The sequence below is a fragment of the Alosa pseudoharengus genome, unplaced genomic scaffold (assembly GCF_046254945.1).
Source record: "Alosa pseudoharengus isolate Yale_2024_CS ecotype anadromous, Long Island Sound unplaced genomic scaffold, YU_APseudo_1.1 YU_APseudo_1.1_scf_16, whole genome shotgun sequence".
NCBI lineage: Eukaryota > Metazoa > Chordata > Actinopteri > Clupeiformes > Clupeidae > Alosa > Alosa pseudoharengus.
This window is the reverse complement of record NW_027468630.1, coordinates 19,439,268-19,449,119: the sequence shown is the minus strand read 5'-3', so window position 1 is coordinate 19,449,119 and position 9,852 is coordinate 19,439,268.

Below are 9,852 nucleotides of genomic sequence, written 5' to 3'. Positions count from 1 at the left end.
TTACATTCTAAATCAAATCTAACTGATGGGTTAAAAATCTAATTTGTGGAAGAAAAGAAGAAACCGCCCGGTCAGGAGGACGAGAACAAGGCAGCAAATTGAGGCATTTATCCGCGATCTAGATCAATGCAAGACCACTGCTCTCATAAGACCACTTCCACCACTATGATTTCCGCCAGAAAATAACACATATCCGGCCAGTACAACACAGAACCCTATTAAACTTTGCAGACGGACTTGGAATGGGATCAAAGCAGTCTGTATCCAACAGACCCTATTGTAGTTGGTTTTTTTTAAACCGTCTGGGAAATCTGCATCAATTTACAAACCATTTGCTTCTTGACCAGTACAATCAATGGAGAGGGGGGGGGGCAGTAAAAGATGTCACATGACCCTTAGGCGTCTGTGGGCGGATGACCCTCTGAGGGTATCAGTGAGGTGAGTTGAAGGGTACTGGGTTGGTGGTTGAGCGCATGTGAGATCCCAGGGTCTGTGCTCCTATCTCGACACCGTCTGCACTGAGGACACCCCAGTGATTTACGGTGTGCGAAGAGAGTGATGTCACAGAAACCAGGCAGACTCCAGGGCTGACTTTAGCTCTGCCCAGCAATGAGGATGATGTCACTCAGTGTGTATGTGTGTGTGTACTGTATGTGTGTGTGTGTCTGTTGTGGGAAGAGCTAAGCAGGTGAGAGATGGGAAAAATGTATTAAGACAGGTCATGAAATTATGCTTGCACGGATCATGAAACATGCCACTAAACGTACATTATACACTAAGTGTGCTTGGGACAAAACAGATCAATACATGAAGGAGCCTATTCCATTTAAGTATACCTTTACGTAACTGGGCATGCAGCCCTTCCCTTTAAATATTAATAGCAGGAGGAAAGTATTAACATAAAACAGGGAATGTTTTCTTTAGAAACCTCAGGAACACATCTGGATAGCACTTTAAGGACTTGCAATACACATGTTTAAAAACCCCTGAAAGACTGCAATGACTTGTAAACACAGACGCTGTAGTCTCAATCTAGCAGCAAAGTGGCTGTGTGAGTTTAGTTTAGTGTATACTAGAGTGAATTTAAGGGCGCCTTCCTCTCAGCGCGCCAGGCAGACAGCATGATGGGAAATGGCAGCAGGATATTTTATGTTTCCAGCATGACAGGACATCATTTCCTCCGCTGATGAAAGGAGTCGTCAGCCCACCGGGCTGGCTCAAAAATGTATTCAGCCACAAAGGTTGTGACATAAACAGTCAATGTCACCCCGGCAGACCGCATTCGCTCACTGCCTGCCTGGAACACACAAAGGCATGGCAGTATGGGCAGATTTTTTTTTGTTACTGTGGTCCCATGAAACGACTCCACGGCGATCATTAGTCTGTGAGCTTCTAAACCAAAAGGACCAGACGTGACCTTGATGATGAGTGAACGAAACGGCGCTATTTCTTTTTATTTGTTGTTGAGTTTACTTACTTATTTATTTGAACAAAGCGAAGTTGTTTACTTTCTGTCGTTCATGCAGCTCATGCAGCGCAGCGTTTGTGTGTTTGTGCAGCTCGACTGGCACGAGTCTTCTAAACCTCTGTGGTTCCTTAATGGACGAGCAGAGCTTCCCCCCCCACCCCCTCCTCTGAACAACAAGCCACGCAGCCGCCCAATCTATCTAATGTCCTGAGGTCAATTAGGGTGGCAACTCCCTCCCTGGCACCAGTCGCACACAGAGAGGCAGCGAGTCCAGCCAGCCACCAAAGCCTGACTCACTCTGTCCCGTGCATCCACTCGCTCGGCCCCCCTGTACCAACGCTCGGGGGGCCCTGGGCCACAACAACCAACTTTAAATGAGTCCCGGGCCACCGGCCAAGAGTATAATGGTATTGCCAGAGAAAATACACTGCATCGAAGAGGAAACAGCTCATTTTTATGACAAATCATGTCTGGCGGTAATTTCGATTCACAGCTCCGAGTGAGCCGGGGGTTCAGTGATCTCATGACTGTCCCACAGCTTGATGCATTTAAAGAGCGTGGAGGACAGCCATGATGTCATCCTGCCTTTAAAATTCCTCACGTTCAGTATACAGCTGGGACTGAAGCCATCTAATGCTGCCTCTCTGCTGCTTATCTTTCCAAAATGGTAGTTTTATATAGAATAGGACTAAAATAAACAGTGGCTATAAATGTCAGTAGCTTTGTGTACTTTGACCCGGGTTTAGGGCATATTTGTGTGTGTGTGTGCCTGTGGCTTGTTATTCTGACTCCCAGATGCTATCAGATCAGCAGTCTGTCACTGCCAGAGCCTCACTGGTCGGCCATGTCGGCAGAGTGCCCTGTAAATTCCACACACATCAAACGCTGGGGTCGCATCACGTTTATTCAATTAGTCAGACACTGGGGTCCAGCCAAGGAGAGAGTACTGCAGACCAGACAGACAGAGAGAGAGAGAAAGAGATAAAGAGAGAGATGGACAACTCCCCCGAGACTTAAGTTGCACCTGGCTGCCTCTCCCTTCTCCCTCTCAGAGATTGTGTATAGTGTCAGAGTGAGAGGGAGAAAGAGGGTGAGAGAGAGTATGCGTGCATATATTTGTGTTTTTGTATGTGAGAGAGGATGTGTATGAACATGGGTGTGTGTTTGCGCGTGTGTGTGTGTTTGTGAGAGAGAGATAGGATGTGTGCGAACATGGGTGTGTGTTTACGAGTGTGTGTGTGTGTGTGTGTGTGTATGTGTGTGTGTGAGAGAGAGGATGTGTGCAAACGTGTGTGTGTGTGTTGGTGTTAGTGGTGACAGGCCCAGGCTGATTAGAGTCGTCGTCTGGCCTGTCAGACACCTACCCAGGAAGCCAGTCCATTCACCTGACAGCTCAGCCTCACCTCTCCAGCCCCTGATAATCACTGCTCTGTCGACACCTGCATCCCCAGCAGCACAACTCTGCCGCTCTGCATAATGGCCCACACCAGCACACATCCTCCTAGCCCACATCATGTGCACAGTGTCACTCCACCACCACAACAAACCATATGACTGGACAGAACAGCATCTAGTATTTAAATAAAGGTGAACACACACGAACACACACCCACACACACACACACCCACACACACACACCCACACACACACCCACACACACACCCACACACACACACACACGCACACACACACACACATCATTCAACATTACACTTTAATGCCATTATGCCTTCATTGAAACCTAAAGTTCCCTTTGCTTCCTCAAGTAGACTTGTTGTCTATTGTAACATCAGTTACTTCTGACTCGCCGATCTGCTCTCGCCAGAGGCACTGAGGTGCACACACAGGCTTTTTTTTCCAGTCACAAGTAATAACAGTTTAGGCTCTGTAAAGAGCCTTGAGACAATGTCATTGTTTTGGTGCTATATAAATAAAGTTGACTGACCATACTGTACACACTGCCACAGATTTAGCTCAACAGGACACTTCAGTCTAACACGGCATCACCGATACAGATGACATTAGTTTCCACTGTGAAGGGCAAAGCCTAGAAAAATAACTGTTAATGTGAACCAAGCCTATGGATCATTTGGCTTTGCAATAAAACCCAAAGCGTGCTTGATTCACATGTCTGAAGGAAATTGTGTGCGGGTGGCTGGAAGAAGGAGGATGCGGATAACAAGTCGGGAGGATGGGAGTCTGTCGGGGCAGCTTGTGTTGGGGCTGGTGTGTGTCGGAAGCAGGCGGCGGACAGTGGGCGTACAGCGTGGGCGAGATGTCTGCAGCCCGCCAGCCCGCGCCTGCCGGCCAGCGACGTAGCCCAGGGAGCACGCCAGCCCTGTCCGCTATCACCATCCTAACGGCTTCACACTCTCACACCGTTTCTCCTGCCCGCCCGCGTCCCACACTTTCACACACCGGCTGGTCCGCACCGCTCACACCCAGCTCCCTCAGAGCCTGTCAGGTCATCTCCACTGCTAAGAGCTGGACGGCATGGAAAGGCTATACACACACACACACACACACACACAAACACTTGGTAAGAGCTGAGAGGGGCTGCTCTCATGTCAGAGCAAAGTACAAACAGAGGTCTCTCTGGTCAAATGCCATGAAACACACACACTTTTTTTTTTTGTCCTCGGTGTTCTATGGAAGTTTATATTAAGGCTTACTTAAAAGGGGATTTATCCGCTGTTTGAAACGTACACTGTGGTACTGTATGGAATGACATGCTATATATTTTCAGGGCTTTTGTACAGTGCTCAACAGTATTTGTACATGGTGAACATGGAGGAAATGAAGTGTGGGGTAGAAACACTAATTCCTTTGTATTCATGGACGGACAGGGTAACAGCAGAAACACACCATGGAAACCTAAGATGTTTTGCCAGTCCTTCACTCACTGTACATGCACTGGGAGTAAAAAAAAAATTCTGGACGGAGTACATTTGATAACCATGGCTTTCATAGGAATGCCCTCCTATGAGAGCAGGGTTACCGGTGTCATTTGATCCCTGGAGAAGAGTGAAAGCGAGGGAGAGAGAGAGTGGGAGAGAAGGAGGGCAAAATAGTCAGCAAAAAGTGAGTGCAAAACAGGAAACTTGTGACATCGGAAAACTCGATTGGACTACTCGTCGCAGCGCAACACTCTACAGTGGCGAAGTTGGAGCATGAGTCACAGGAGCAGATGTACCTGGGGGGCTGGAGCTGGAGCTGGAGCTCACTCCCACAGGCGGTCGGGGGATTTCCAGCCTGGGCAGGCCTTTGTTCAGTGCACAGCATGAGGCGGATGGGTGGGTGGGGGTAGAGAGAGAGCGAGCGAGAGAGAGAGAGACTGCTGGACGGCTACAGCACCTTTAAATAGCACTTCATTCACACTCACACAGAGATGGAGTGAGAAGAAAGTTTTTTTTTTTCCTTCTTTCTTTTTTCCCCTCCCTTTCTGCCACCAAATGCTCCTTTAATGGACAGGTTTGAGCAGCAAGGGGCCTTACTGAGGCTGCCCATGCCGTGGGCTGGTGCGCTGATTTGGCAATTAGCCTCTGACTCAGAGGAGACCTACAGCAGACATGGACAGACCAAAGTAGGTGCCACAGAGAATGCCAAGCCCTGACTAACAGTCCAACACAACAAAAACAACTGCAAAAATATATATTTTATATGTAAAACAACAGATGCATCTACTGAACATAATGTAAATGCTATGCTCTGTAAGACTGCCCGCAGGCGTTGGCTTAAGAGCTTGTCTGTCCAGCATCCAGCAGCCTGTAAAATAGCTGCAGACCATCTACTGGATCAGGCAACAGCAGGGTCTGTGGAGACTGCTCAGAGCAGACTGGGGAGAGAGAGAGAGAGAGAGAGAGAGAGAGAAGGGGATAGATAAAGGGAGGGAAGGGGAGAGAGAGACAGAGAAAAAGGGAGGGAAACACAGAGGGAGGGAGGGGAAGAGAAGCATTCTAGAGCAGAGGCTCTGTGAAACACATTAGCTGCCAATTGTCTCAGCATGCTCCTGGCCATTTTTAATGAACCACTGGAGGAAGAAAAGGGGAGGCGGGAGGTTCTAGAATAATCCATATGTAAAGTAACGGAAACACAGGCCTTTTGAGTTGAGGTGAGGGTCAGAGGTAGGCTCCCCCAGGGTCCGAGCGTAACAGACAAAAAAGCCTTTGTGGGGAGTGGAAAAGGGAGGAGGAGGAGGAGGGTTGTCGTGGGGAGGAAGGGGGGGTTGTGGAGAGAAAATAAGCTCCAGCATCTGCTGCAACCGTGATCTCTCCCTGCCAAGCCAGAGGGACCACGGCCGTTTCATGGGCTGCCTCAACCCCCCCTGACCTCTATCAACACACGCACACACACACACACGCACACGCACACGCACACACACACACGCCGCCTCATTGCTGCTACTCCTCCCCACACACCCCACGCCAATCATGGCGGCTGTGATTTTAGTAACAGGAGGAGAGATCGATGAGGTAATGCCAGAGGTAGTTCTGCTCCGAAGAGCCTCAGCAACAAAGGCAATTAATTTTTTTCTTCTCTCCTCCTCCCAACCCTTTCTCTTTGAAGGAAATCAGAGAAGCTGCACTTTGAAGGGAGTCGAGAAGACACACACACACACACACACACACACACACACAGCCATTCAGAGCCTTTTGTAAAACATTATTATTTACTGTATGTAACAACCTCAGAGCTCTGCTGGTCATATCTGTATGTTCTTATGTAAAGTGGCCATAACTCCTCACTCTAGAGGGATGTGTGTGTTCACGTTAGCTGTGAGTCACACCGTGGCCGCCGGTGTTTGTGGCCGTAAAAAGAGAGGACCATCCAGAAAAAATGTATGAGCACATATTTCTTATAGCCCTCTCCACTGACAGGCATATCCTCTGCTAAAAAATGAAGTGCAGAAAAAAGAAGCGTGAGGGATTTCCTCAGCATTCCTGACCATTTGAATCGTGTCTAATGTAACGCCGAGTGTACCTCTCACATAGCTGACCCAACATAACTCTTTCAACAGCCACAGGCTCCATGGCACTGCGGAATAATCTCTGTTAAAGTAAACAAACACAAACGAGAGGAAACTAATGACAACAATAACTCGCAAAGCATGCTCTGAATCGTGAAATCCGCAAAGGAAACCTATGCTCCATAGTCTACAACTGAAGGCAGGCTGGGCGATTTAACTGAAGCGAAGGAAACATTTGGGGGGTTGGGGGGGAGCAGGAAAGTAAGGGGGGGGGGGGTGTTCAGATGATGTGAGGAGGGGGAGAATAAATGTGTCATGCAGTCCCAACAGTTTCCTGCCTGTAACAATGCTCCATGGGGCCCCTCTGTCCATCCTCCCAGTCAGTCAAGAATTCACCACAGTCCAGTGGTCGGTGTCTGACGAACAGCAACCACTCAACCCCCCTGACCCCTCCCCCCCCCCATCCATACACACCCGCCCACCCCACAGTCCGGACGCCAGGACAACACATGCTGTGCAGCGGCTGGAGGGCCGGCAGCACACCAGAGGAGGACGGATGGACCGGCCCACTGGGTCGGTTCCGGGCGGATGGAGGCTAACAGGAGCGCTGAGCGATGCCGTCTGCACACATGGTGGGACTCTGGGACGGTGCTGCGGGTCCAAAATGCTGACAGGTCTTTTTGGAGGCTGTTCACTGGTCTGGTCCTGGTCTGAGACGGTGATTAATACGCTCGGTTGGACACAGTGTCATAAAATGGGCTTTCAGTTCTGGCCCAAATGTACGTAACTGTATTAGTTTAACAGCAGCAACAAGGCTTTTCTTTTTCCATCAATTCCTTTCTTTTTCTGCTTTTGTTTTCTTCTTTCTTTCTTTAAGAATTGTCCTCACATGCCACACACCCCGCCCCCCCCAACAACCATTACCTGACTCATGTTTCAATAGGTGTGCAATTCAATCATTACCCATGAGCCCGTGTGCCAGACAACGCTTAGCAGATTCATAAATAATGTATGGTTTGATGTCCCTGCGCCGAGGCTAATGTTTCGTCTGCTTGATGCGGGAGCTGGTGGTGCTTTAAGGTGGTGTGGGTTATTTGTGGGCTGCATGACAAAAGCTTCCAGGATTTCATAAGCGTGAAGAATGCTTCATGCCATGCTGTATTTCATTCCTGTGTCAAATGGGAAATAACTGATAACAGGCAAACAGAGGAGGGGGCAAGTGTGTTTGTGTCTGGGCATGTGTGTATCTGAATATGTGTGTGTGCATATGTTTGTGTGTGTGTGTGTGTGTGTATGTCAGTGTGTGTTTGTGTGTGTGTGTGTGTGTCTGAGCATGTTTATATGTGTGTGTTTGTGTGTGTGTCTGAGCATGTTTATATGTGTGTGTGTGTGTCTGACTGTGTGTATCTGTTTGTGTGTGTATGTGTGTACTGTATGTCTGAGTGTGTGTGTGTGTGTGTGTGTGTGTGTCTGAGCATGTTTATGCGTGTGTGTCTGAGTGCGTGTATGTGTGTCTGTGTATGTCTGAGCATGTGTGTTTGTGTGTATATGTGTGTATGTGGGTGTATGCGTGTCTGTCTGAGTGTGTGTGTATGTTAGCGTGTGTATAGTTGTGTGTGTGTGAGCGTGTATATGTGTCTGAGTGTGTGTGTGCTTGCACCATAGGTGTCCTACTTACTATTTGCAGCAGCCTGACGGGCCCTGGTCACCTACGACATACTTTCCTGTAAGCTCATTGCATGAAACGCCACGTTAACTCAGAAGCACTCCGCTCAGAGCCGACCAGAGAGGGGGAAAAGCCCGTAGTGTGTGTCATTGAGGCACGAGGAGTAGAGGACACTGATAGCCGGCCATTTCAAGGCACCTGCAGGGAACAAAGCCACCTTAACCGCCCGCACTGATGTCTAACTCCCAGCGGTTCACTGCTTCCATTTGGCACGGCTCACCTGAGCAGAGAGCCACCTGCCTGGCGCAGGTGATAGCTCAGGGGGAGAGAGGAGGGCAGTCTAGCGCGGGTGATGGCACAGAAAGAGAGATGAGGGCAGCCTAGTGCAGGTGATCGCACTAGGGGAGAGAGGAGGGCATCTTTGCCCAAAGCGGCGCTGCGTGCCAGTGAAATCTCTTCCCCTTCAGGAAGCAGCGGCAGCCAGCTGTCTGTCCTGTCTCTCCTTCTGCCCGCCACCACCTGCCCAGCCTGCTGACGGATGGGGGTGTTAACCAATGACCAGTCAGCCCTCTCCCCTCTCTGTTGAGTGTGTGTGTGTGCTTCATCTCTTTCCTGCAGAGCTCATGTTACAGACCAAGTTTGGCAATACCTCCCCCCACCTCTCGCTGTCTGTCAGGTTCCCCTTGTGGCTCTTGACTCCAGTCCTATTTGTTTTCGTCCAGCAGATAGCCATCTCCTCTGGCCCTAATATCCTTCCTCTGGACCCTGAGGGGCCCAGGCGGAGGGGGGGTGACTCAGTCACACTGATCAATACTGACCCAGGATCACCGTCCACAGGAGACATGCCTGTCAGCCAGCCACAACAACAAGCCCCCCCCCCAAAAAAAAACGACAAAGTCACCAGTTATTCACCCTAGTTACTCCAGTTAGGTCTTCAACTATTAATGACAGATTATCCACATTATTTAATATACAGATTATCTAAGTTTTTTTTTATATACAAATTCTACATGATTTTATATGCAGGGGTGTTATGAAGGGCTTCAACTGTTTTCCTTTGTTCTTACCATCTTGTTGTTGTGCAGATTTTTACAGCCCTATCAAAGCATTGTTTTTCAGACGATTGTTCTGTGGCAATCATTAGGATTACAGAAGCTATTCCTATTCCAGACACATACGTCAAAATGAAGTAGTAGAGAGACCAAGGGAGCCGGAGCTGCATTGTTCCAGAGAATAGTATGCTTATGTGTCAAGCTAGAGCACGGGTCTGTGCGCTGACAGGGCTGCAGTTTAATCAGCATTAAATCACAGCAGAGCTTCCCATTTACATCTGTTCTGCCGTTATCTGCCGCATCACACCCTTATCTCTAGGCTTTGTCTACTCTGCAATTTAAACCCATCGGTTCCGCAAAATTAAACCCATTATCTAAATGCAACGCGGAGGTCATTACCCACAGGCACATCGCAGCTTTGACCCTCGGCGTACGCACACCAATGGAGGGAAGCACACCCGCGCACCAAAAAAAAAACAACGCTCAGCCCGGGTTCAGCTGAGTTGAGCGAGGAAGTCTTCAGCCGTTCACGGAGGGGCCAACCTGGTGTTTGAGCGGAACAAAGAAAAGGGGGGAGTTGTTGAGAGAGGTGCTGTGTTAATGACATCAAGTGAGGAGCAAATTGGAAAAAGAAGACAAGACGGATGTCAATGTCCTTTTGAGTTGTATTCATTTATTAGAAACCTTTTTGAAAAAAAA